This window comes from Vespula vulgaris, chromosome 4, assembly GCF_905475345.1.
Source record: "Vespula vulgaris chromosome 4, iyVesVulg1.1, whole genome shotgun sequence".
Classification (NCBI taxonomy): domain Eukaryota; kingdom Metazoa; phylum Arthropoda; class Insecta; order Hymenoptera; family Vespidae; genus Vespula; species Vespula vulgaris.
Window position 1 is genome coordinate 3,928,347 of NC_066589.1, and position 27,125 is coordinate 3,955,471.

At 39.7% G+C, this 27,125-nt stretch overlaps 2 long non-coding RNA genes across 4 annotated transcripts in view; one reads left to right on the forward strand and one right to left on the reverse strand.

The window, feature by feature from the left end:
• Window positions 1–27,125, reverse strand: part of LOC127063427 (uncharacterized) — a 39,088-nt gene that overhangs the window by 4,777 nt on the left and 7,186 nt on the right. The window contains exons 3-7 of one of the 3 annotated variants that reach the window (XR_007781348.1): window positions 18,595–20,668; window positions 1,696–1,947; window positions 1,439–1,635; window positions 939–1,129; window positions 690–857 (exon numbers count right to left, since the gene is read on the reverse strand). This is a non-coding gene — a long non-coding RNA (uncharacterized LOC127063427). Of the gene's footprint in view, window positions 1–407; window positions 858–938; window positions 1,130–1,438; window positions 1,636–1,695; window positions 1,948–11,657; window positions 15,043–18,594; window positions 20,669–27,125 lie in introns of those variants that run through there. The other 2 variants (XR_007781347.1, XR_007781349.1) reach the window with 2 other exon arrangements.
• On the forward strand, window positions 8,678–11,886 carry LOC127063429 (uncharacterized). The gene is made up of 4 exons (XR_007781350.1): window positions 8,678–8,954; window positions 10,449–10,660; window positions 11,318–11,664; window positions 11,803–11,886. It is a non-coding gene; the product is annotated as an uncharacterized LOC127063429 (long non-coding RNA).

The following is a 27,125-nucleotide window of genomic DNA, read 5'->3' on the forward strand; positions in this document are numbered from 1 at the left end:
AGAGAAAGAGAAATGGCGAACGTGATAGAGCGTATTCGCAACGGTCATTGCGAGCGACGACGTTTAAGTATCGCACCTGTCCCGAGCAGAAAAGAAGAATGAAGGATGGAACGGAAGAAGGAAAAGAGAAGGAGGAAAGAAGATGAGGGAAGAAGAAAGAGAAGAAAAAGTAAAAGAGCAAGAAGCAAACGAAGAAGAAGAGTTAGAGGGGAAACGAAAGGATATCACGGGAAATTGGTCATACGAAGGCGACAGAGGGGAGTGGAAAAGCAGACGGGGTTACTTGGCGGCGTAACCAAGATATACGAGCACTTTTCCCGAAAAAGTGTTAAGGAATTATGCTCGGCAGAGTAAATGAGATGTGTCTGCGCAGGGACATAGATCACCAAGACGCTATCCATTCTCACCACCGTGGAAATAAATACGATCTTCTCCGCGAAAGAGGCTGCTGCAAGCGGAAGGAGACGCTGCCGGAGGGTAGGAGCAAGATAGAAAGAAAGAGGAGAAAGAGAGAGAGTAAGGAAAGGACGACAAGGCAGAAGGGGATAGCGAAATCGTCTCCTGGCGGCCCGCATCCCGCAGCACATCTTTCTACCCGACACCCGGGGGGATCCACCGAGCCATTTCTCTGCCCTGTTATACCACCGCCTATATACGTATCTACTACCTCTTTCCCGGTAGATACCTACAGCCAGCAAATAAATTGATCCATTACTCAACCGAGCAGTCATCTTCCTTCCTTTTCTCCACTCTCCGCCTCGATTCGCTTCCACGGATCGCCTTCAACGACGCCTTCACATTGGCTCCTTCTTTCGACGATGCCTTCGCTACCGAGAACATGCTGCAGCCTCGTTCTCCTTTAGTAAAGTCTTGAATTTTGAAATCACTAATTCTTTCAAAATTATTTACTTATTTGATAAATATTTGATGTTGCTTACATTTTTTCTTAGAAACGACAGTACGAAAATTAAATATATTTATTTGAATAGTCTGCTTCTATCTCCGCTTTAATTAATCTACGAACGCTGCGTCCTCAAGTGTTTCAAACCGAAAGTTTCAGGATCGATGGCGCGCATTTGACAACACGATCGCCCACGAAAATACATAAATTTTGGTTTTTGCGAATTTGCTGCAAAATTAATGAAAATATTAGTTGTTGGAAGTTATATCTTTCCTTCGCTTCATGATCTTCATTTCGACCGTGAATTTCGTTTATCCGATTATTTTGTTTTCTTTTTAATACTTAAAAAAAGATAAGATCTCAAGCGTTTTACGTCGAAAATATCATGTTCGATTTATCGAAAGAATTACTCGCTTATATTAATTAATGTTTCCTTACAATCTATATCAATACTGTTAAATTAATTTGCTTTTAATCTTGATTATTACTTTTCTGATTCGCATAAAGACAGATATTATGGTCGTGTATTTTTCCTACCTTCTTCAAATATTTTCTGCGATGTCATACACCTGTCTCTAAAGAGTCACCTGCACCTTTGTGTAATCTACTTTTTTGAATTTTTAATCAATTTGATGGCACTAAACTGAATGCCTGTGTAAAGAACTTAGTGAAATTATTATGTCAATTGTTTCTTGTTCATGTTATTAGTTAATTTTTATTTTTTCACTACTTCTCTGGAAAATAAAAAAGTCGTTAGTGATATTAAAAATGAAATAACAAGATTATATTCTTACTTGAAATCTCGTCGTATAAGTGAAATTTTATATATAACAAATCAAAGACGACATCAATAAGGCCATCTGAGAATGGAAGTATGCTAAAACCTTGTATGCACAATGGCCGACGTATACGGTCAGGTCATACGTCGAATAGTATTGACAGACCATCGATTCCTGTCACTTATACTTTCGGAGCGTTGCAAACAACGGTAAATACGAGTCTGCGTTGTTTCGATCAATTCCGTTGAAGAGACCAAAAGCGCGTACCTAACGAAATAAACAAAATGTCACTTCGAGAGATTTTCTCTTTTATCTGCAGCTATTTTTTTACTTGTCAAATTTATCTAAAAAAATTTTAGCAAAGAAAAATTGCCGACGACCATTTATATTATAATATTAATTAAAAAACTATCCTTTGAAATATTGAAAATATGTTGTAAAATTTGGAACGCAAAACGTCGATAATATTCTCAACGAAACGTTGTAACCGACTGATTCATTTTATCACTGCTTTCATCATTCAAATTATACAATTTTATCATCTCCACATGCAATGAAAGCAGAGATAAATCGATAGATCGGTTAAAAAAATATCAACGACACGAATCTTTCTTGAGACGAGTTCTTCGCCGAAGAGATTTGTTAAGGAACATCCACGGCTTCTGGTACGATGATAAGAACATAAAGCGTGCAGCGGGAGACTTTATACCTCCATTTACCTGCGCGATAAAGCTTGTAGGAACGAGTAGATACAACTTGGAGCAACAACAATATTCACAAAGAGAAAAAGACGAGAGCGAACGAGCAAACGAGCGGTCGAACGTACCGTGCAGGGAACACGTTGACGCGAAAGCACCGGTGCCATCCTGTCATGTACAGCAATAAATTAATGGCCGGTCATCATTGTACTCATATACGCTTGTTGTACCCCATACCGACACATCGTAACGCATCATTAATCTTCTCATTATAAATGCGCGCCACTGCTTTACCGCAGCCTGACAGTCCAACGAAATAAATGACCGTGCATTACGTTTGTACTTTCATTTTATATTTAAAATGACCTCCCAGTCTCCTTCCCTTCTCTCTCCGCTCTCTCTCTCTCTCTTTTTTCACATACACGTGCACGTACGCAAGAGGGTATACTTACTATAAGTCTATCGCTCTTTTCCCTTCCTCTTTCTCTTTCTCTCGAGCATCTCTATAGGAGACAAATTACCCATTTGCATAATGCTGTTATTTATTAATGATCGTGATACAGGTACTTCTGATTCTACATAAATACTCACCTGCGGCGTTGACCAATCGACAGCCTTCTAATACAATCTCCGATTGTCGCGATACGATGCGGACGCACCATTCAAAAGCACCATACGCCGGTGTATGGTCTAACCATGGAACTTGTTTCGTTTCACGACTTAACCCGATCCAAGCTCACGAAGAATTTAATTAAAATTATAATACAACTCGTATCGCGGCGGTGCGACTTTCACGATCGAAATTTAGTACCTCCTTCCGTTATTAAATGGAACTCAAGAGTACGACATAAAAAAAAGAGAGAAAGAGAGAAAGAAAGAGACCACACAACGACTTCGCGTCAACTCGTCGATTGGTTCGAATCTAACAATTAATTCTTAGATAGGAAATCTTTATAATAGAACAAAAATATATCATACTTCCGTACAAAATCGTGCTGTACTTTCATATTAATTAAAAAGATACCCTTGGAATTGATTTTTTATCGATTATCATGTAGCTCACGTAAATCTTCGTAAAAAGTAATCGTCTCTTCGATTTGTAAACACTCGATGTCTTTCCTTAGTTAACCTAGTGAAAGAATAACTTCACATGTGTAAGTAGTACGTCATAGCGTACATTTAAAAAGGTAACAACAATGAAACATACGATTCCGTTTCACGTAGCGTGGAAAGAAACAGAATGTACACTATATTCTGTCCATTTTATGTCGGCCTAAGGGAAGATATAACGGGCGATACATCACGCCCGTATCACGTTAACGAGCATACTCTGTAATTAAGGGAATATTCGCTCTATTAAAATAATCGTAATTTACGTTGTCTGCTGTCTCTCTCTCCTTCTTCTTTTTTCTTTCTTTCTTTCTTTCATTCTCGAGGCGATCAGAGATAGAGAGAAAAGCTAGGACTATCGTTACTGAGAGCATGGAGCCGTAAGACAATAATTAGGTGGTAAGGTAGATATTATTAAATCAAGTAAGTCTGTCGAGAATACCACAACGATGAGTATTTAAATACAGACATAAGCCATAGTGCAAGAAGATGCAAATGAGAACTCGGTATTCTTGCTTGACTTCGATGCTTCATTTCACCTACTTCCGAAGAAGGGGCAGGAGAAAGATATAATAATTAATTGCACCAATCAAAGTGCATTACGGAACGATGCTATCACGTTGTTCGTTAAATCTACAGTGGACTGACGTACCTCTGCTGTTTATTCCAACACCTTTCACTCTGCCTCTGTTTTATTTCTTCTTTCGTTTCCTCTCTCTCTCTCTCTCTCTCTCTCTCTCTCTCTCTCTCTCTCTGTCTACCTATCTATCTATCTCTCTTTGTCTCTCTCTCTTTCTCTCTCTCTCTCTTCCCTTTTTTCTTTTTTCTTTCTATCAAAAGCGTTTTAATGGGAATCCTCTGAGGCATCTAACAGTTAAGTCCTCCTTTATGGATATGTTCGCATTTTCTATTGAACGACTATGCGGGTGATTACGCGGCTTGTAAAAGAAAAGTTAGACGATAGTAAAACGTTTGACGAGCCACAGAGACGTCGTTAATACCGACGATGCGAATCGAAGTGTCATTTCTATCGACGTTTTTTCCACCCTCATTCGTGAGGATACTCGATCGTGTATTTTCGTGTTCAGAAATACATAGATACTTGAAATTCTCACGTAGACCTGCGCTTGAATTTATTTGACGAGTCGCGTAAAATATGAGTAATCTCAGTCGTCGCTTTGGCAAGAATCTCTCTCTCTCTCTCTTTCCCTCTTGCGTATCGTTCTCGCTATTCGGTCGAATGATAAAAAATCTACCAGCGATGAAACACAACCCGCTTCGAGTAAAAGACGAAAGACGAATGGGTCTGTTAAAGTTATTATTCGTATTGTAAGCCGAAGAAGAGTTACTCCAACCCCAGATGTATTATGCCATTCGCCCGAGGATAATTTATATCGTTGCCTGCCCTAATAAATTTGAACAACGGACTTTTACTATGAATACTTGTTTATTACCGGATGCGGACGCGATAAAGAAGTGTATATTCTTGCGGTGACAGCTATTACAGTATGATTATAGCAACCGCGATATTGCCTAGAATATTACCATTAAGATACGTAAGATCGAATAATTCGTGAAAAACAGACGACAGAATTCACGTGAAACGTCGCTAACAAAATAAAAATATTGCGTATTTAAGCCTCGTATTTATTTTCTTTTACATAATACCTATAACTTCTTCCTTCGTTTATCGTATCGTAAGATTCAAAAAAAAAACAATAACAGAAAGACCTCGAAACATCGTTATACGTTGACTAACGTTAAATATAAAAAATTTAAGTTAAGATATACAAGTATATTATTACGTTCCACTTCACCTCTCACTATCCTTACATACTTCGTTATCATATTAATTGTTATTATTATCATCGTTATTATTATTGTAATTATTTCTTCATTTATATTTTTATTATTATTATACTATTATTCTCGCTATTACTATACATTTCTCGGATGTCGAAGTGTTCAATTCTTTAAGGTATTTGTGAGAACTAATCCAACACAAAGAGATCTTACGAAACATTATGAATAAATACTACGATGGAAAGTGGATTATTGTTATTAAAGTGGAAATTAAATAAATTACTAATCCATTGTTGTATTATGATAAGAATTGGTCAATCTGTGTCCATTGATTTAAGATAATATCTACCATTTTCAAAATCTTAAAATCCATAAAAATTTGGTAGATGATGACTTGTTACTCATTAAACAGACCTCCTTTATAGATAAGTAGCATTGATACGAACAATTGTACGGTTTCATTAACAATAAGTGTATAGCGTAAATTGTATATTGTAGTCAGCCACTTTACCAAAATTACTTAAAACGGACAGGTTTCGATATTCAACAAAGCAAGGCCATAGATAACAGACAATCATTAAAAGCATTATACAGATATTCAAACCCTAATGCAACCCATATAACTACGATAATCGATCTACTCGTTCGTAACAATACCGAATCTAACAAGCGCCTAACGAGTGGAAAATAAAAAAACATTTCTCCGATTCGTTATGGAGTAAATCGCAAGAACTTCTTTTTTGACGCTTTTTTTATTTAAGTATGAAACTCAACAGAGGTTACCGACACGTTATAATAAGTTAACACGTCGTTGATTCGATAAACATCTACGAAACGTTCAGTGTGTACTCGAGACAAGGCCTGTAAGATAACTGAATACGATAAAACTATACTCGTGGATAACGCACGAGCGAGAACGACAGTAATGATTTATTAACGACATTTCGTTATTAACTACTTAGTCATTATTTACATCACGTCTGTACTTCGATCACATATTTAAAATCGATTACGCAAATAGATTTTATAACATAAATTCTATCTTCGACATGCTTTTCTTTCTTTTTTCCTTTTGCTTTTAATCGTGATAAACGCTTTATCTCATAATTATTTATAAGGAAGCGTTGGTAATCGAGTGATCGATGACTGTTTTACAAGTGATATGTATGTAGGTTGTTTCGCTAATTGATCGAAAATTTGTTTCTTTGCAATAAAAAATGTCACGATGGATCGAAGTATCTAAACAAAGATATAATAAAGTTATGTATAACAACTAACCTTTGACTCAATCCGAGATAAAAAAAATTGTATATGCGTAATGTCTTATTATTTAAACGTTAAAAACATTTATCTCAGTTAGAATAACATATAGTAAATATACAAAGTGAAGGTTATTTCAAGATACATTCATGCACGCAATCTGTCCGCTTCAAAGTAAAAATCAACAACACTTGATTTCTAACCAAGAAACGTAATACATTACCGTGTTAATTTCAAGAATCAATAGGAAGTGTAAAAGTATATACTTTTTTAAAACGCAGATGAAGTTATCCTTTTACCTTGTTTCTTAAGTAGCAATAACGTATAAAATTATTAATATCTGTCTATTATTCCACTTCTTATTAATTATGGCAAATAGCCCAAGTATGTTTCATTTAAATATTTGTCTTATTATCGTAATTTATTGTATGCTATGTTCGTTGTTAAATCTAGCTACAGACGTTCGTTATATGTTGTTCATAGAAAAAGATATATGTCCATCGATGATATTACTTTTGAGATAAAAAAAATCGATTGAGCATGATCATCGTTATCGTCAAAGTGTCATCGTGTAGAACTCTATAAAGAATTTCACGTCGTCAGGTGCAGGTTTATCACGCTTATAAACGGTCGTCTTTTCTAAGGACCCAATAGGGATAGTTTCGCAGAAAGATAAACCCCAATCGTAATTTTCTTCGTCAACTCGAAGCCGGATGTTTGCAAAGAACGCGCCGCGTCTGAACTAAAGTTTACGCCCCTCATAAAGTTCTACCACCGATTCATAAAGGTGAATGGTACCTGCTAGGGAGAAAAACAATTTCCGGTAAAGCAAGGACTTAAGTAGTTGTGTTTATGAGGCGTCGTGTGATTTTATGAAAAAGGATACGCTCCAGCACTTTCTCTATTTATTTCGAAAGAAGCTGTTCGGAAAAATTTATTACCAGTCGATATTACTTTTCGAGAATGTATTAAACATATAGATTTATTCATTAATTATCTTCGTTTTCTTTTCAAGATGACGTAACAAATCGTAAATTAATAATCGTGTCGATAAATAGTAGATTTGGAATTTTACTCAGAAATTAATCGATTACTATTCACTAAACACGATTAATTAGATAGTATGATTCTCCGAGTAAAGATAAATCAATGTTCTTATATCTCTAGGCTAAACGCAAGTATATGCATACATATCGTAATATCTAATAAACCATCATCGATAAAAAAAGAAATATAGATACATAAATCTAAGTTTTTTTTTTTTTTAGTACGTATTATCTAAAATTAGAAAACGAAGTTGTAGTATTTCTTATACTATAGAGAATGACGTTTGAATTTTTTCTTTTACTTTTATACTCTTTTTCTTTTCTCGTTCTCTTCGTTTCAATTAAAACGAAGCGTCGACGAAGCGCAGCAAATTAGGGTACTCGGTGCGGAAAGACACGATAGTCGTCAGTCGAAATACATTCCTGATGCACACTGGTAGGAACCAGTTGGCCAGAATAAACGTACCGACCATTATTGGCGGCATGCCAGAGTACCTATCCTCGTAAGCATCGGTCTTTTCATCGCAACACGCTTTGAACGAGGCGGATAGATTGATGCATACCTTAAAAGACGGGGACGAGTGATCCGAATGATTTGAATACTCCTAATGCGCGGCGTGATTGAAATTTTCGCAACCTTAATCGTTGGCGAGCGTTTGACGAGCGCTCTCGCCATTTCAAAGTCGTCTCCCTCTTCTTCAGCCGACACAAAGGAGCCAGAAAATAATGCATCCTATACAATTTCATTTAATGATACATGAATAAGATAGCTTATTCCGTTTTTACACTAATTGGATTTATTACACGCGTGAGTGGAGATATAAAATTTTAATTCAACATATAACTAAAAATGAATAAAAACAAATTTAACTTCCCTGAAAATATTGCACTTACATTCTGTCTCCAATATATCCTGCATAAAATACTGCTTCTTATTTGAATCATATTGTCACCGAGTATCCCTGTCCTCGAGGAATCGATGGATCCAAATCGCGAACGTCAATGAAACACTCGATTCTTTGAAACCAGGGAAGGCAGATCTAGTACTCGAATGTAGGAATATTTTACCGAAGAGCTATCGACTTACAAGGACAAGAATAACGTCGTTTGGAGTTGGAGGTGCATCGAAGAGAAATGTGGGTTAGTACATCGAGCATGCTCCTTCAGCAAATCCAGCTAGTTCGGCGAAACGTCGAGTACGACAACTAATAAATTCTAATTTAAAATCAGTGTCGCAAGAGAAGGTCTTCTAAGAGCGGGCCATTTCTCAGTGTGTTACTCGTGCAGCTCATTCGTTTCACCGTCCCGAACGGCGTAACCGTCGCTCCTGACACCGTGATAAACAGCCGCCTCTGTCGTAAGTCAAGTCGGTATAAAATCTCGGACATTACTCGTTCTAGAGTTTACTAAGTCGGAACGACTTGACAAGGCGGATATAGTTAGCGTTAGATCTTAAGCAGCACCGCCTGTCTCTTTCCCTTCGCCGTTTTTCAAATTCCGCGTCGGTGGTATTCGACTTTCGTACGAGTAATCGTGCTGATTTTGCTTTTACAAAGGCATTTAAAGAGTCAAGCTACATCTCGTAAACCATCCAATTCTAATGAAGTAGACGATAATGTAAATGACTCGGAACAAAACTACCCAGGGAATCTTTCTTTCTCGTTCGCTTCTCTCGATCTCGCCAAGAAAATTAAAATCCGTATTTCTATCGGACGCGAAGAGACTTAAGAATTGATTAAATTACACTTGGTAATACGGCTGCTACCGTGATTCGAAATTTGTCCGTTTGCCGACACGTAATCCGTTTCGAGAGATCGATAAGAGAGTGAGTTACACGAGTCGCTTGTAAATGAGTAGAGATATCGATCAGGATCTTAGGGAATAGCGTTCGCTCATAGTAAGGACTCATCCGGATATCGAAGAAAGAGAAAAAAAGTATTGAGAAGAGGAAATACGAATTTCTGCCGGTATGCGAGAAGGAAATATTCGTTTAGAGACAGCGATAGAGAAACGCGTTCATTTCGCAAGAAATATTCCTCCGATCTGAAAAAGTAGCAGGACTCCTCTTGGTGCACGATTTTGTGGCAGCCATAAAATTCTTAAAATGCATAGCTACAATGAAATTGTGGGCACGAATGTAACCCTCGGCTAAGGTTAATCTGGCGAGAGCATCGCGACGCCTGGCTAATGGCACGTCCGACGGTTGCGTGCCAGCATTTTCAGCCAAGCAGTCGTCGAGCATCCGTCCTGCTCGGGAGGGAGCTCAGCCGACTGAGTGATGAAGTGAGTGTGGAGTGAGGCCTATTTTTGTGCTTACCGACAAACAGCCTCGTAGATCTCATGACACGTCGTTAGAAGCCCACGAAAATACACTCGATGTTACTCCAAAGTGCTATGAGATATCCGCAGAGAGTTTACCTTCTTAGTTTATTCCAAGAAACAACAGAAACGTTCTTTTCTTCCTCCCGATTTTTTCGGTACACACATTAACCTATCGTATTTACCTACGCTCTAGAGAGTTTACCTTCTTTGTTTATTCCAAGAAACAACAAAAACGTTCCTTTCTTTCTCCCGACTTTGTTCGTACACACATTAACCTATCGTATTTACACTCTCCGATCGTTGTAATCATTCGATCAAACGTCCGACAATATACAAACAAATCTTATCTAACCGATATATATTGTTCTTAACTTTGTTACGTATCAGAGAAGTCGTTCAGAAACTATCCGGAATGGTCTTAATCGAATCTCATTAATCTTAAGTTCCACATAGATTAAACGTCTCTATTTGGATCAATGACAGCTTTTCTCCCGATTATCAAACTCACGTAAACGCCTTGAATTCGCAGGATATTCAATTACGTCGAATGCTCGTGCGAAGCGAAGCAAGGCCCCGAAATTAGCTGGCATCTCGACCGATACGAATACGGACCGAGCATGAAACCGTGTCTAACGAGCGTTCGCTCGCCCGTCCAAGGGGTTTTGTACGAAACTAGCCTGCAGACATCGGTGGCAAATGATCACTGCGGTCGTAGAAGTCTAGCGGAACTAGGATTATCCAGTATGTGTTGTAATCTCTTTCATCTATAAGCATTCCGCCAGGTTATTCCTGACGCCGCGGGAAACGGCACTTCGCTTAGCTCGTGTTAGCTCGCTTACACGCTTTCCCCGACCCATGCTAGACGATATTCCATCGTAAAAATAAATTTTATTAACTACGAAATACGGCTTTGTAAAATGGAGAATGTAAACCCATTACCGATTGTAATGCGCATAATGAGATAATATTTACGTAGGAACGAAACTTTTTCTGCTATTTTAAAAATAAAACTATTCGCTATTCGTCTTTTTATCGTGTTCACAAGTGCATACAGGTAGCAATGATAAACTTAGATATATAAATGAACACGAGGATATCTATCGTTTAAGAACGTCAATCAAATCCGATTGTTTTCCTTTGATTGAAAATTACATGAGTCTTTTGTTGAAATACCATTCGAGATTTATGAGGCAAATTGAGTTGCAAAATACGAATGACGATGAGAACTTAATCTTACTTTAATTGGACGATTATTAAGTAAAGCTTTCATTACATACTCGTTTTCCTCTCGTAACTCTTTGAAGTCGAGTATAAACAACGTTCTCCTTTCGTTATACCGTTATACAACGAGTCATAGATAGAACTAAAAGATTAAAAATTTTACTATTTCTTCCCAAGGATATCTATGGATATATCTGACGCTTAGGAACGTGGCATTTTAACACTCAAGAAGATCTCAAACGCTTAATCGACGTCGTATCACCAAAGAAAAAGTTAGAAAGGAGAGATTTCGAGGATGACTACGGACAGGCGTCCGCTCTATATCAGCTTTTACACTGACTCCCTTCGTGACAGTTACCACCGTGCCGTTCGAAGATGCTCATTCTACAAAGTTATTGCCAACAGCTGTACAACTTTTTTCGATCGTTTCGTTCGCGCTCCGAAAATTATCGCCTACCAGGCGAACGCTTTACGATGAAGACGCAAGCATAACCTTCTCTTCCGATCGAGCGTTCTTTATACGTGTACGTATAGCTACATATGCATCTAAATACATAGATATACGTGGAATCTATATGTGAACGTGTGCGAACGTGTGTGCACGTATACTTACTTTTCCTTCTCGACGGCATAGAACTAATGATAAACACGATTCTTTGCAGCCATAAAGGGAAATTAATGTTCTGGATGGTAATGGTAAATGGAGTGGAAAGAAGACAAGAAATCGTAAGATAAACGACATCGGGATGTGCCGAAGGCTGGCATCTTTTATCGATGAGAAACGAAAGAAGAAGGTGCAAGCGAGAGATCGAAATTTTAAGTTAAATTTTGATCTTGTGGAAAGGTCACTATAAAGATAACTTTAGCGTTCTCTTTGCAAATAGCTATTTATTCGATAATTCATCTTGTAAAAAAGGTAAAATTTATATATTATCGATGCATTACGTTTATGCGTGTATATAAATGACTTCTTAAATGAGATAACGATTTAACTAGGATACATTTAACTTTCCGATTTTTTTATGCAAACACGAAAGAAGCAACTCCGTAAATGAGAGTGAAATTTGAATCGATCACAAGGGGAGCTCTCTACGGTGAAAGGAAATGCACGAGGAAGCGATCGCGGATGATGAACGATCGGGTCGAGAGAAAATAAAGTGGTAGATCGTAGAGCGGAGAAACGTCGATGGGAAGCATTCCCATCTATCAAGCCCTTCCCCGATAATCATCGGTTGCCGACCGAACTCGAGTAGAAACAAAATCTCGTGAAACGACTAAAAAATGAGATCAACGCGGTATCCCCGCTTCATCTCTTGCCACTCTCTCGTCTTCCGCACCTCCTTCCCTCCCTATTTCCTCTCTCTTTCTCTCATTTGCTCTCTTTAAATCTCTTGTAACGATTAGCAAATTGAGAATATTGAAGATGAGATGATACAGTAGATAGCAGATAATAACGTTGCAGTAACACCCCGGTTGAAACGTATTTAACGCTCTATACTTATCGAAAAGGTGTAGCTTCGTTAGTTCTTTCAGCAACCGAACATCTATCTTCAATTTTGACTGACTCGAGTATTTATTATTAGCATATTGCAAAAAGCGTGCGAACTATACAAACGATTTATTACTAAAATGATTGGCTTGTTCTGCTGATGCGATATAAATTTTTAATATCAAACATTTTTATCTGCATCAATAAAATTACTGGATATTCAATAAACTGACATCTGTTAGGTATGTACGTAATATCTCATAAGAGTTTAGAACAAAAGTTACGGTGGCAATAACAGTAGACGCCTCGCCATGATAAAGAGAGTTATCATATCTTCGATCATCAGACAAACTGGACACGGCAATATGTAGTAGTTTGTTCGCGTTGATCTCGATAACAACCACAACGTAGGAACACATGCAAACTGGAAAAAGGGAGTTACATATATACTCTTCCTCACTAATTCTCTCATTCTCCATAACTATCCTGTTTTGATACAATGATACGAATTATATCAAATAAATACAGAGAAATACAGAGGTTAATACAGTTAAAACAGTTGTTGTACTTTCGAAAGGTATCAATGATCGATTGAGACAAAATTTGTTGGATATCACAGGATGAAATAATAGGTTTGAAATATGAAATCTTAGTTTTTGGAAATCATGCGTTGGGAAAATAGAGGCCTCTATATAAAATAGATCTTCACTGCTACAGATAAATACATCTACGTAGCTCGAAAACATTCAATGAGTGAAAAAAAATTTTTTAAAAAAGATGTATCGCTTTGGTTTTGATTGCATTTTACTAGTAACCCAAACAGAAAACTCTTTAAAAAAAGACAAAAAAAAGTAAAATTTCTTATTTTTGAGTAACTTTACGTACGTGTATTTCTTTTTGAATTACTACGCGTAAAATGTAACAGCTAGAAAATAAACGTAGCATTGATAGTTCATTAAGGTGAATTTTTTCATTCTTCCTCTCTCTTTCTCTCTCTCTTTCTCGGCGTATTTCCAAATTAATACATCTTACCGCAACAGCATACGAGGCGAAACACAGAGGCACCATCATTTATCACCCCTGAAGGTGTGTACTCGCATGTACCGGTATTATACGATCGTACCTAGAGAGCGAGGCGTATATCCCGTTAAAGTACGTGAAATCCAAGTGCTTTCAACTCCACCGCAGCCCACAACCATAACTCAGTGCACTCGTCAGCTACGCTACATAGAAGTTAGAAAAATTTCATGGCTGACATCACAGCAACGCAGAGCTTTATGTTTACGCCATCTGTACGAGGGGGTACGATCTCTAACAACGTCACTTTTGGATGCCCCTATAAATGAGTAAATTATGTGCGAGCGAGCGAACACGTTTTAACAAGTTAATTACTCGCACATTGTGGTGCTGTAAGGAAGATTCTAAATTTGTTTCGAGAAAGATCCAAGAAGAAAGATACGTTGAGATCATTTATAACATGTAAAGAAATCTCTATATCTACGTAGTTTGAGAAGACTTATAGATTATAGTGGCATGATTCTAAGACGCATTTGTATCTATTTAATCATCAAAAAATCATCCTAATCTTTTCAAAATAAAAAGGAAAACAAAACATGAAATATTAAATATTAAATTAATCAGATCATCAAAATTTGCAAGAAGACATCCATCGAGTGATGATTCGAAAGAACGCTATTATATACCAGGTGTTACGTACATACATACATACACATATATATATATTTATATGTATATACTCATACATATATAGCGGTACGTAGAAACGGAGATCAGCATACGTCGCGTATTATTTACAATTGGCGGCGATTTATGTCTTTGGGCCGGATGAGGGCAGGCAAAACAGGCAGGCTACGCCATGCAGAGGCCGAACAGAGAGAGAGGGAAAGAGAGAAAAAGAGAAAGAGAAATGAAGGGAAGTTATAAAGAGGAAGAGAGTCAAGAGCACGCGCGAACGTTCTCCACCTAGCGAAAGAGAAAGAGACAGATGAAGAAGGAATAGGTGGGGGTTGAGACGAGAGAGAAAGAGAACGAAAAAGAGAAGGGGCCGAGAGAAAGAGAGAGAGACCGTGGCCGCCTTGCCAGCCAATTCCCGGCGGCCCGCTATATTTACGAGGCCCATAAAGTAGCGGGCACGGCCGCGTATATTGCCGCGTAAATATCAGCTTATGGAAATATAGAGCTCAATATCTGCCTGCCTGCCTGCTCGCCTGCCTACCTGCCTGCCCTCCTGCTTGCCCTCCTGTCTGCTGGTTGCTTGCTTGCTTGCTTGCTTGCTTGCTTGCTTGCTTGCTTGCTTACTTGCTTGCCTGCCTGCCTGCCTGCCTGCCTCCCTGTCTACCTAGCCGATGCGTTCCGTTGCTTTTCTTCTCTCTTCCCACATTCGATGGCCGCCCTGAAATCGAGATAGTTTTTCGCCTAGCTCGTTCATAATCGCCTATCTCACGCTGGAAAATAATCCTTCGTGTTAGTTCGCGAGAGTTTCCGTTTTTAAAAGGACGTATGATTTAGATGCCTCTCTCTTTCTCTATCTCCCTTTTTCTTTCACTCTCTCACTTTCTCCCTCTCTCTCTCTCTCTCTCTCTCTCTCTCTCTCTCTCTTTCTCTCTGTCTTTCCTTGACGTAAGCTGGTCCAAGATAAAGATAAAGGATAACCCGTTTGCTACGGGTTCCTACATTAAATGTCCTACGCGGACGCACGCATCGTAAATTTCGCAAATCTTCGATAAACGCCGGTGGTACGGGCCGTCTTGCGAGAGGCAGCGCGGCATGGAATGCTCGTTAAATTAAATCGCCGCGGATAAGCAACGTTGTTCGAACGAGTTATGATAATTCGTTTTGCAGCGGCGAACCGTCGATACAGCCAATCCCTTCGACCAAGCAAAAGCGTTACGTAAGTTTCTGAGATGCAAAAGGAGGATGAATCGCGATTGGAATCTGTCATCGATAGCGATGTACGTGCGATATCATTTCTACCCACATACATATACATGTATAATATACGTGTGGCGTATACGCATTCGCATACCTGTGAGAGTCGTTCAGGATGCGGCTAGTAATTTAATTACGAATCGACGATAAGTGAGAGATATCGGCGAGAGTTAAATCGCCAAAGGGAAAAGACATCGCGAATTATCTTCGATCGAATCGCGTACGGATTTATTAAGGCGTACGAAACTTCTCGCGACGATAATAATTTACGCGATACTCATTCAAAGAATTATCATGCGCTAGTTTTACTACCTACGGTGCTTGTCTCTTCTTTCTTACATTTCTTCTTAATCTTCCTACTCTTCTATGATTCTCTCTGTAAGTACGCGATCATTCCGTATGTATCGAACCGGTTGCTATTGCAAAACGAAGTATTTAATGCTTCGCTATTGAAGACTGCTCCCTTGCGGCTTTAAATGTCTACTACTTCTACTACTACCACTTTATTTATACGGTTTATCGATACGAGATCGACCCTGCTTTTCCTTTTTACAAGTTCCTAATCGCTAAGAGATCTTTACGACGACGCTCTGACGTTAAATATTAATTAAAACTCAACGAATAAATGAGGTTAAGGAAGAGCACCGTTCTTTTATAGTATATGATCTCTTCGATCCGTAAAACAAACGATCTGGAGAGCTTGAAATGTGCCGTATCAGGCGACAGTGTAACTGCGTTATATCGAGACAAGGCCAATGAAACGCACGATCGCATGAAATCAGTCGTATCGTACCAAATGATTTGCGGTGTACGCATACTCAAGCAGATTCTAACGAGAGAGCGAGAACAAGAGAGAAAGAGAGAGAGAGAGAGAGAGAGACGCAGACAGTCAGTCAGACAGACAGACAGACAGACAGACAGACAGACAGATAGATTGGGGAGAGAGACGGACGAACGAAGCTAGTACGGTAGCCAGCACTAGCGAGTCCAGCGCGCGGGTGACCGAGAAGAACTAGATGAGGACGCCTGTCGCTGGCTGACACCATTAGGGTGGCCATCCGTCACCATTAACACAGATGTCCGTGTGTTTCCGCGAACATCGCATTAATCACACCTATCCACATAAATTTCCGACGGCGCGAACCGAGCAGCGAAAGCCGAGCACGCCCTGACACCTTAATGGATGATAAATCAGGAATTCATTAATGGAGAAGGGCACCGACGACGTATTTACCAAATTGAATTCGATGCAGGCAAATGGTTGTATTTTAATTTCGCAATGGTCCTTCGTTATGACGAATACGCTTCTTTTGTTCTTTTTTCCTATCTCAAGACATCTTCAAAAATACCTTTTAGTCTCTTTATATGACAACTCATCGTGGCTGGATCACAGTTATTATTAGCGTTAGAAAAGCTCGAAGAATAATCTACGAAGACAAAGGAGATAAAACGTGGTATGAGTCAGAATTTACATCTAAACGTTTCTTGGAAGCGTTGTTGGATGATAATGAATCAGTTGGCTGATTTGCTTAGAATATTATACTAGAATCAACGATGAAATGCGCGCGATGAAATATAAGCTAACTTGAAATATAAGCTAATTTGAATATCAAAGAAAAATGTTTATCGAACTACAAACAAACGTTTAGATAGTTGAGATTCATTTTTGAAAAATATCATGAAAATGCAAACGTTGAAATATTGCGTACATAAGTTTTATACTAACGATAATAGGTTGTCCTTAGAAGCAGTGTTCTGATTGAATGTCTGGCATATATTTCCCCAGTGTGTTGTCGAGTAACCTGCTTTGAGCAGGAATTTGCAGAAGGTGTAACGAGTATCCTCCCACGGTGACTATTATCCGTTACCCAAAATTAAACCCCTCTCACACGAACTTGAAATCCCAGATGTTATTATCGTACAATTGCTTATATGCACGGGAAAATGCATTCGTCCCTTCTTCTCAAAAGATTGTTCGTCAACTTATTAACGGTGCAAATTGAAATCATTTAGATTCATTTACTAAAAAAAATACTGCTTGCATTCATTAATGAAAATATTCTTATTCGTGACGAACAACTAAGAGATATTCATAAAAGTATTAATTCGCTAAATTAACCGACATCCAACTATCCCATTTACATAGTTTACGAGAGAAATATCTCGTTTTCTTACAATTTTCACGACTGTGCCATCTAACCACATGTGAGATATATTCATACATGTATAATGTATGTGGGTCACCGCATAAACAAGTTTGTACGCATCAACAACCGACTATAAAGCTTTAATGCGACCCCTTAGAACATTTGCTAGAAAATGATGTAAGCCGTTGCGAGAGACGTGAGAATTTATTTGAGTAAGAAGGAGAGAGAAAGAAACTTGCAGAAGGCAAGGAAAGGCGGAGCAAAAGCAAGCGCGCCAGAAAGAGAGAGAGAGAGAGAGAGAGAGAGAGAGAGAGAGAGAAATAAAGAGAAGGCAAGAGAGAGAAAGGAAGAAGAAACGAGGACCAGGTGAGGCGGACAACCGGTGGTAATGGAGTCGAGAGCTGACTGTAAATAATGCGGCTTATTGTTAAATCGCCGCGGTCCCAGCATCATTAACTCTATCGCAAATCTCACAGGCGCAGCGGGTGTCATGGTAACTCTTACCTCGAGTGCGTATGCGTGTTGCGGGCACAATGCTGGCTAATGATGCCTCCAAGGCGGTACGTAGTCAAACGGACACGAGAAAGACGGAGACATGGAGAAAGGAAGATGAAGAAAGGAAAAGAGAAGGATATACACGAGTGAAAATGAAAAAGATAGAGAATCGTGTACGTGAAAGTAAAGATAAACACAGTGAAACAAAAGGGAGGTGATAAAGAAGAACGAAAGAAGCGAGTCGTATAGAAACAAAGGTGTGGCGAAAGAAGAGGAAGAGTTCGGCGACAGAAAAGAAGGGACAAGAGAAACTCAGTTCACATTATCGAGAGGTCCGTCAGGAGCCGATTATTATGTATTTTCGTCTCTCTCACCCTTTTTCTCTTTCGACGATGCCGACGCTGGAAGGCCGTTGGTGATGTGTCAGTGTTGGTGGTACCTTGTATCGAGCAAATAGTCGTGCCGACCGTCATGGATATAACAAAGACCGCCGCAGGGGATGACCCTTCATCACCCGTCAATGGTACTACTCCCTCTACGAGACCTCTTCACCCCCTCTCTTTCCTTCTCTTTTCATCCTTCTCTCTTGCTCTCTCTTTCTCTTTCCGTCTTCACACTCAGCTTCGCTTCGCCTACCACATCTTCTCTCTCTCTCTTTCTTCCCCACCCTCTTCTTTGACCGCACGTAGCACTACTTAACATGTCTCACACTGTGAAAGCGCACTCCGTGCTAATGAACATCTTAATATTCACATCAAGCTCTTCCATCTTACCGAGCGTATAACACCTGCCTATCGGTCCACTTCGCACATACATAGACTATTCTTAAGCCAAGATTGTCGCTGTCGTTTATGCCGACTACCGTCATATGCTTCAGCTCCGAGCGGATATTCTAGCTTTAAAAAGACGAGAGAGAGAGAGAAAAAGATAGAGAAGCTGTTAACCCAACAGTCGATCCAATGCTTTTGGGATTTCTTTCGGTCGTAAGGCAAATAAACGTTGTCGCTTCTGGTCCCTTCATATTTCAAATAAATAGTGACGCTTCCCGCTTCCTAAACCCTTACGAACATTTAAACTCATAGACCTATAAAATCGCCCTTCACGATCAAACTTATTTTCTAGAAAAAGTCGGATCGTTTTACACGAAAAGAAAAAAAGAAGAAGTCGAAGGTGAAAGTGATGTCCTTTACGGCCGGCAACGGTAGAAAATCGAAAAACTTTCGACTCTCGGGAATCATAGCGATAAGCGTGATCGATAAAGGCCGTTGATATGTGAACGACACGGCATCACGCGAAATCATGCCCTGGAGATATTTTTGCAACGTTGCGATCGGTACGATCCAAAGTCATCATTTCGTGTTATCGCGGAGGAAGTACGAGTTTCCGTTCTTTTAACCTACCGTGGATTTTCGAAATGTCGAATTTAAAACTATCTTACCGACTATGGTTGCTTGGAAACATAATAAAAAAAATATATTACACGTAAATGGACGAGCATGTCGTAAATAATGATCCTTGACTTAAAAAGCAATAATAATAAGATAGTTTCCAAGAAACATTTGGGTGAATATAACATTTCGAGAATAGTCTTTTCCCGTTTTCTCAATAAAAAGCCGGGCAACATGACAGGACATCTGTCCATTATGGAGAAAAGCCAAGAGCTTTGGCTCGAGGATCATTTCCCTGATGAGTGGCGATCAGTTTCGTGGAACCAGTCCTGTATTCGCTTTATTCCGCTGGCATCGATCAGCCGCTTTCTGCTTATCTAACTCGATCCAATTCGAAAGTCAAAGAAATTCCAACGTAAGGAAGCAATATCGAGTGATTTTATCTGAATGGCGTTCTCTCGGTGGTATATCGCTATGCGCTTAAATAAATTCTCCAATAAACTAACGTCGATATATCTCGATGAAAACGAGAATACTTGTTAGCGGCCTGTGAAAATAGAAAAAGAAATGAATTCGTTAAGCAATGAAGAAAACTGTACACTCTCTTGCCAAATCTTTTTCTCGTTTTCAAATAAATACACCGGTTATAATTATTCACGAGATAAGACAAAGCACTAATCGGATTTTTACAATGATCGAGCAAAACAACAATGACTACATTTTATTCCCTAAAGATAATTTGAAAGGAAGTCTAATAAGGTAACAGCGAGCGAACATGATGTTATTAATATATCGTCGGGGAAACGTCCGGACAAGTCGTTCCAAAGAATTAAAGGAATGGTATCATTTGGCAAAGTTATACCGTTATATTTGGCCGGCATGTAGCGTCGTTTGCCGATATTACGTCGGTGGCCGATGTACTCGCGCCTTCTATCTCTTTCTCTCTTCCTCTTTTCCTCTCTCTTTTTTCCTCTCTCACCGCCAACTGGCGCCCTCTTTTCCCGAGACGACGTCCGCCATATACTCCAACGCCCTTCGAAAAAAGTGCTTCTGCGCCGCACTGAAAGGAGAGTGAGAGAAAAAAAGTGAGCGGAGACGATGTAAAGAGGTCTCCGGGAAAAAGAGCAACCGCAATTTCGCCGCACAATCGTGTTTCTACCGGCGTAAAGAGAGAGAAAAAGAGAGAGAGAGAGAAAGGAATCTAAAGGGGAGAAGGAAGAGAGAAATAAAGAGAGAGGGAGGATAAGAGAGAGAGAGAAAGAGAGAAAGAGAAAGAGTGGGCAGAGGATGGGGGTAGTTTTTGCCACGGTCAACGCTGACCGCAGCACTGGACACAGCAATACCGAGTTCCCGGTTTGGCATTTTACGGAGCCATTTGAACAAGATGGTGCGTGATAATGGCGCCTTATAGAGGAAAAGCAATTTCTACCCGCAGAATCGTGGTGCGGCGAGAGCTTGAAGCTCTCGCACTCCTGCTGTTACTGCTACTACTGCTACCACTGTTCGGCTTAGCTTTCGGCATGCCGCTGCTATTATGTCAATTCGCACTCTTCGAACTAACGACGAATACGAGGATCGTTTAGCCTCGACCACGCCTTTAATAAAAGGTCTCTTAGCAAAAGGATGCTCTTTCTGAAGAATCACGGGCTATTATGCTCGTTCTTTATAGGAGGCTAAGGAGGTTGTTTCAAAGCTAGAAAATAAATCGATAAGAGTCAAGGATAATTTCTCGATAAAATACCGATGCCGAGTCGAGCGGAATATTGTACTAGGCGATGTTTCTAGAGCATAGTTGTTCTTTGAAATGAAAAAAAAATAAATAATACTTTAATTATATACCGGATGTCTACGGTGGAACGCATTGTTGGGAAATTGTTGACCGTAAAATAGTGGCACGAAGATTGCAAAAAAAGGAGAGAAAAGTTGGAAAAGTGAGGGAGAAAGAGACACGAGAAAAGAGCTTCGGCGTGAACGTGCGGCTTTAGCGATGTTCACGAGCTTTACGAGCGCAGCAGTCATGGGTACTCGTCGCGCGACAGCTCTCAGCCGTCGTCGCGTGAAAAGAGCGACGTGTAATATTTCTTTCTCGCTCGACGCTACGACGCTGTCGCTTCGTTTGCCGCCATAAATCTGGCATTTATTACGCGCGGCCAATGTGTTTATATCTTTTATCGAAAAGGTAGACGTGTCGTCCTCTAAAGCCGATTAAGATCAATGCGGATTTCAGATTATTGTATTTCACGACAGATTTTTATTTAAAAAGAAAAAAAAAGAAAGTAATGACAAAAAGGAAAATATCTTGACGTTCCTCTCGAATGGATTTGTATTATCTATAAATTACGACACTAGATTTTTGTACAAACTTTATATGTGAAATCAATTATTATCTTAGGTAATTTCAATAAGTTATCAATTTCATATATGTAAAATACTTCTTAGAATTAAAAAATGATTTGTTATAATTAATGAATCATTAATACGATAATAAATATTGGAATAAGATATTTAATGATTATATAAAACTTATATTTTCAAAATAACATAATTGGTATATTAACGACTTTAAAATTCATTGTAATTTCTAATATGTATCGAATTGTATCTGTTCTAACTAAATATTGTTACTAAATTAATGAGGATTAAATATAAAAATTATAATCGATACTCTATGTCTGTCCTAGGGAGTATAAATAGGTAAGTGAAAATAGAACTACCTATTACAGCCGCTTCTAATTCGTACGAAGGGAAACGAAAATATTTACGACAGCCATTTTAGGCACTCTGTTTTCAAAAATCGACTACAGATGGCAATTGCTGAAGCCATGACGTTCATCTAGAACGAAAAGAATACCTGTATTACTCATAACACATTAACCTATAATAAATACTTGCAAGTATATACATAAATTAGAAATATATATATAATATTTTACATTGACGTGAACAGGTGCACCTTTTTGTTCAAATATTCTTCCTAATCCAAATTTTTATTTCCGTGATCTTACAGAATATATGTAAGTACATATATGAGAGAAAAGATAAGTGACTACTTCTTAATTATTACAAATGCTAAATACATCACTTTTATGACCACTTCTATTAATAGAATTTTTCTTTATCCATATTTTCGGTTCTTCCAAATCGAACTAGATACAGTATCTTAAATAGAGAGAGAGAGAGAGAGAGAGAGAGAGAGAGAGAGAGAGAGAAAGAGAGAAAGAAAAGTATAATGGGCAATCTCGTCATCTTAGCCGTCATCATCGTCGTCGTAGCAGTATTTGGCCGATCCTTCTTCAGTCGCGGCGTTTCGAGAAATACAGAAGAGAGAAGGAGATAATAGAAACATGGTGCGGCAGAAGAAGAAGGGGCAGAAGATAGGGAGGGGGACGTGGAAGGCTACCAGATATAAATTTCCTGATATTCGACCGTTCGTGTCGTTTGAAATGGGGCAGTTTTCTCGGGACCTAATGGTTATTGCCTTTCTCGGCGGACATATTGCGTTCCATCCAATGCAATGTGTGCGGCCGATATATCAGGGCTCTTCGTTCTCTCGGGTCGTACTCTCTCTCTTCCTCTCTCTCTTTCTCTCTTTCGAATAAGGGTAGCTGTCGGGGGGCGTGGATGGGAGAGCGAGAAAGAGAGAAAGAGAGGAATGGAGGTGTAGGCGGTGGAGGTGAAGGAGGAGAGGAAAAGGATAGAAGTGGGAGAGATGTCGAGCGCGCAGTTACCGGAAAGCCTTCCACAACGGAGCAGCGGCAGTCCGCGCGGTGGTCGTGCCCTGCCAGACTGCAGACGGGAAGTGGCCGAGGTGTGGCCGCGGAGTTGAATTATTACAAGCTGCCCCGCCATTCATACAGGATGTATGCCCCCGGCCCGCGACCGTAAATCTTCGATGCTACGTCAGCCCTCGACTTCTCGCGCGCCGCCCTCCTTCTCACCCTCATCCTCCTTGCTCTTATGACCCCTTATTATCGTACGTCTCAAGCATGGATTCTATGACATAACTTTGGCCCATCCAATGCCGATCACCCGTAGCCGATTTTTCAATCCCCATTAGCAAGTTCCACAAGTTCTACTGCTTCTTCTTCTTCGAGTCCTTCCTTCTCTTTCGACGATTCACCAACGGTGATTAATGATCCCACAAGGTGGCTCGTTTTCACCGATGTCGATTGATTGTCGTTTCATGGATCCTACGAGAACGCTCAGTCATTCGAAATACCGATGGAAAAGTCAAGGTTCGAAAATGATTGCACGTTGTTAGCAGGGAGAGATAAGATAACGAGGTAAAAGTATGTGAAACGTTTGGAAAAAGTTCCGTGAGCCGGTTACCGACCAACCTAAGATTATCCTTCGAAAATCGATAAGCGACGCTTAGGATCGCCCTTTCTCATTACGATAACGTACTTCTGATGTAGAGGAGGGAGAAATAGAAGTCTCGTTTCCGCTTTACCGCTTACTACCGGCCAAGCTAAACGGTACAGTCCGCGAAAAGCTTTTAAAGTCTGAAATATTCAACGAGTCGGCGTTTCCATCGAATGCACTCTCAGAAGCAGATCGTCGGATAAAAAGGGGATGGAGAAAATGCGGAACGATGGAAAAGAAGGAGAAAGATCGTCGTATCGCTCCGAAACGAGCTGTCCGGCGAAGCGGTACCAGTTAGCAGATTCCAGAGATCTGCTTCCGAAACGAGCTTCCGGTAGCAAATGCCGTACAATCTTGAGTTCTCTCTTGGTGGAATAGGACAGGATAGCTGTCTAGAGATGCCAAGCACGTATCGACAAGCTGGTCACCGACGCGCGCTCGATCCTAACCTCAAATAGAAAAAAGGAGAAAGAGGTTTTCCCTGCCGCTTACACACAAGCTGCCACCTTTTCCCCACTCCATCTCCTCATCCACTTCCTCATCCACCTTCTCCTCCGTCTTCTCCATCCCAGCCATTCCTATATCCGAGAGCTTTTACAACGGTCAGCGCTCTCTGATGCCCGAACAAATCTCAACGGCGACTACTCCTCGCGCGTACTCCAATTTAACTAAATCCTTTCCGTTCTTCCTCCTCCCTTTCCTCTTTCGCTTCCTTTACGGCGTAACCTACCGCTTCTCCCCTTCCGCCACGCTCGACGAGAGAACCCATACGCGAAGATAAGATTGGAAAAGTTGTATGAGGGGCAACTTTAACAGCTATATAACCATTACAGTGCCGATAAAGTGGAATCTAGTGTCTTAACGGTCTGGAACGAAATTCCAGATATAGCATCGTATATTCCAATGGAGTTAAACACGACGTTCAGATACTGCTTCCTACCCGTTCCCTCCGAGAGTCTACGCGACGGTTTATTGACCGATAGATCCCTACAATATCGGAATTCTTCCGTCGGTATCTCGCGTTGCGCGCCTTTTATGAATTCCCCGCTCTCTGCTATAAAGGTCCCTGACGAACATACGTCTACTCGAATAATTTTGGTCAAAGATCGCAATCACTTCCCAATATTTCCTCTCCCTTCTCTTTTTCTCTTATCGTAAAGCCATTATCGAACAAGTTCAAATGATAGTAACGATCGATGTCTTTTTCCGTCAGTAATAAAAATATCATTTTTAAGATCACATTGATTTATTAGTAAAATATACTTCATTGAGATCCTGATTTCAAAATGGAACGTAAGCGCTATATCGACGTACATGTATATGTATCTAGATACATGTTTATGCATAAACGTAGTGACTATGTTATACGTACATACATACGTACATAGATAGGAACAAAATGAGTGAAAGAAAGAGAAAGAGAGATATAGAAATAGAGAGAGTATGGGATATGGTAAAACGTGTTTGTGCTTCGGGCTAAGCTTGCCATAACTCACCAACGGGACTGACAGCTTGCATAATACCCGCGAAATTGGTTTTATAAGACGACGCCGAGCACTGCTTCACAACAATGCCATAAACGCTCTGGGTAAATTACGATTCAGTGGCGCAAAAACCTTGGAGGGGAGAACGTTGTGTGCGTAGGTAGAACGTTATTCTCGGTGTGCCTCTCTCGACGTCTCGGTTCAACAGAGAGGAAGGGAGGGAGAGCGAGAGAGAGAGAGAAAGAAAGAGAAATCGTTGAGAAAAGAGCGTTAAAAAAGAAATATTCAAGAACGGCGCTCTTCGAGCATATTCGTGCAATGAGAAAAGTGTTGATTCCTTCGTTCATGCACATTACATATCATTTTCAAACCACATGGACTTGTAATCTTTAACGCAGGCATGCGCGAACAAGCATGCTCTTTACGTCTATTTCCTTTTATCTCCCTTATCTTCTTATCTAAGAACGAAAAAGCGTCGTAAACGCTTAGACAACCACTTTGAATTTTAAACCTTCGAGGAGTGAGTAAAGATCCATGCGAGCTCTGCGATTTATGAATAATCAACGGGAGACGATGATGATAGGAAGAGAGAGAGAGAGAGAGAGGGGGGGAGATGAGAAAAGGAAAGTAAAATTATGATATGAAAGCAACATGTCTTTGTTACGAATGAAATGTTACCAGACGATCTCAAGTCATAGGACTTTATGCCAACGAGAGACGCCGAGTGGAAATTTATAGTTTTGTTAGAGAGTCAATGTTTTCCACGGGATGTGCGCACGCACGGTGAGGGTTCTATGATTAATGGCCGTATCATAATTCCACGCAGGTGAAGTCATTCGGTGTGTTGTCCTACACATTCGAGGAGTCTTCATTCTCTTGTCACAACGAAGAGTTATTATCTCTCTTTTTCTCTTTCTGATATCACAGTTTTAGGACGGATTCATAAAGCATTCACGATGACGTAAGAGAAAAGAATCGAACGTACGATATCCACATTCGTTCACTTTGATTTAGCAAAGCTTGTAAATCTTACGCTTTCCACGTGAGAATTAGATGGCAAGGCGTGAATGTAAATTCGTGAACGCGATAAAGCCGCCGGCTGTGGGCGACAACAAGTCCGATTAAACGTATCGGCAGACTTGCGTTCGACAAAATCGCGCTGAACGAGCTCCTACAGAACGTGGGCGTCTCGCAAAACCGTCATCACATTGATTCCGTTCCTTCCAAAGTTCGCAATAGCGAGAATTAAATCAATACGATCTATAAAAGATGAAGTCAATTTGCATAATGTCTCATATTTTAATCAATTTCAAACAAAATTAATGCCTATATAATCATTGAAGGACATTTAACGTCGTAAAAAGAGGATCACATAAATTAAAAATGAATACTATTTGTTATCATTAAAAATTCCAATCAATCATATATGGTTCGATTCAAATGAAATATCCAAATAGACTTGTAATAAGCGATTAAAAGGAAAATAATGACAAGATAAAAATGAAATACTACAGAAACGAAAATTTCCAACACATAACATGAAATCTACCCAACCTTCATATCCACGTAATCTCCAAGAAAAATGAAGTCGGAAAGAGGCACTCTCGTCGTAAACTCGTGATCTCAAGAGCTATCTCTTTCTCTTTCTCGAAGTAAGGTAGAGAGTGGAGG